Here is a 2301-nt window from a genome sequence, read left to right on the forward strand (position 1 = left end):
CTGGCCCACACCGTCCCATCGCCCGCCGCCCCTCGGCCGTCCCCTGCGTGCCCCGGGGAGCAGAACCCCCGCGGGTACTGGGGGGAGCTGGCGAAGGCCTTTCCGTGAGCAAGGTTTCCAAATTCAAGTTAGCTTTTCTCCCAAGGCTTACGCCCGCTACTTGCGCTACCCGTGCGAATGGCGAAGGAAAACAAAAACTCAGCAAAGTCTCTCACAAATGCCAGTGCTTTTAAACATTAGACGACTTTTAAATTCTTTGGACGTGCGGGTCTCACCCACAAAGCAACCTTTCTAGAAAAAGACAAATAAATTAAAGGAAAAACACACTAATAATGCCTTTCTGTTTTCTAAGTGACAAAAGTACTACCTTGAAACACTCATTTTGGCATGTACAAGTCGGGGGGGAGGGAGGCCCGGGGGGATAACCTGGCAGTGTTTGTAACACGGGTGGAAGTGCATGCCAAGACAAGGCTGAAGATACACCCTGCAGTCAAGAGAAGCACTCTCCTTCAGTTCATCTCAGCATCAAGAATGAAAAGATTGTAACATAAAGCTTTGGCCATTTTTGAATCTACTATATACAATTTTTTTTTTTTAAACTACATAGTCATAAATTAAAGCAGTGATTAAATAAGCGTATACAAAATGTAATTAAATTAAAAATCACAGCACATTATAGAGAAAAAATAGGAACCATTTATCACAGCAGAGAATATTTTTTTTTTTACCCTGTGAAAAGAACATCGACTAGCAAACACAAAGCATCCTAGTTGATACAAAAGAAATCAAAGCCATGTTTCCCTTTGTTGCATTCATTGCAAACAGCGATCTTTACCCACTTCGAAACATTCCCAGGAATAAGATCTTCCTTGAGTATAACAGAGAAGTTCTGCCAAAAAAAAAGGAAAAAAGAAGAAACCCAAACCAAACGATATAAAAGGAATATACAAACAAAACAACCCCTACAAAATAAATAAGAATTATAAAGCTTTTTTTAAGTAACCTTAACAATTATCAAACTAGTAAGTTCTGCCTTATCACATAGACTCTCTATACAACGTAACCCTAAAGATTTATTACTATGAGGTATTTGGAGGAATTGGTAAAAGCGATGCACGGCCTGTCTGGGCTGAGGGACTCAAGCTGCTTTGGGGGAAAGAAGAGGGAACCTTTGGTTTGTCAGCAAGAAAGTGGAAAAAAACATTTTCCTTTGGTATCAAAGAAAGTTTCATTGCATGGTTGCACGGCAAAAAGCACCACGGTGAAGAATTATTCCTTTTTTCATTAGTGGCCTTTCTAACAGGCTGAGGTATTCAAAGAGTATAAGGTGAGAGATAAAGAGGTCAACAGCGGTTTAACACTTTGGTTCAAGCAAGGCACTCGTCCTATGAGTTTACAAAGTTTGCAACATGTTTGCCTAGAGCTTTATTATTATCATTATCCTTATCATCGTCAGTAGTAGCAGTTGTAGCAAGAGAAGTATTCGTAAGGTTATTAGCATTACCATTAGGAATGAAGACAAGGTTACACACTGAGTGAAGGTGAGGAAGGGGGGGTCGGGGCGACGGGGGCAAGAAGGAGGATGAGTTCCCTTTCCAGACCGAGGCCGTGCATGAAAATCTTTGGTATTCTTTGGTATCATCAATGTGATTAAAATCACCAATGGAAATCGAGTGAGGTAGCGTCTTTGGTTCACACTATAAATAGTAGATCTTTACACACTTTTTTTTTCTTTTTTTTTTCTTTTTTTTTAACACGTGGAAGTAGCTATTCCTTACCTTTTGCTTCTTTGTCTTTAGCAAATAGTTACCAAATGTATTGTAAAGCTAACCACACCACAATAATAAACCAGGAGGCTAAGCAAAGTCTCAAAATTAGCCCCTGGGCCTTTGAATGCACCCAAACGCAGCGAGATAGAAAAGGGTAAGTGCTTTCTCTTTGTTTGCTAAATGCATAGTTTTCATCCTTATGTACAAAGGAGGAGGAAGAGGAGGAGGATAGGAGGAAGAGTAGTAGAAAGAAGGACCGTTTTTCGGGGTAAAAATGTCTTGTTTACAACTCAGGTGAGGAGAGGTGTCCTAAGACTCTTTGGTATAAGCTCAGCGGTGTTTCCGAGCCCTCCGGGCAGCGGCAGCCCCCCCCGGGCAGCGCCCGCCGCCACCGCGGCCTTGTCCTGAAATCCCTCTCAGGAGAAGAGCCGTGCCCGCCGGCAGCCCTGGGGCCGGTCCCGTGCCGGGACACCGGGGCACCCCCGGCCACTTCGGCCGCTTGGGAATTTGCTTCTGGCATCGGCTGGAGGCG

This window comes from Pygoscelis adeliae, unplaced genomic scaffold (genome assembly GCF_000699105.1).
Source record: "Pygoscelis adeliae isolate BGI_AS28 unplaced genomic scaffold, ASM69910v1 Scaffold318, whole genome shotgun sequence".
NCBI lineage: Eukaryota > Metazoa > Chordata > Aves > Sphenisciformes > Spheniscidae > Pygoscelis > Pygoscelis adeliae.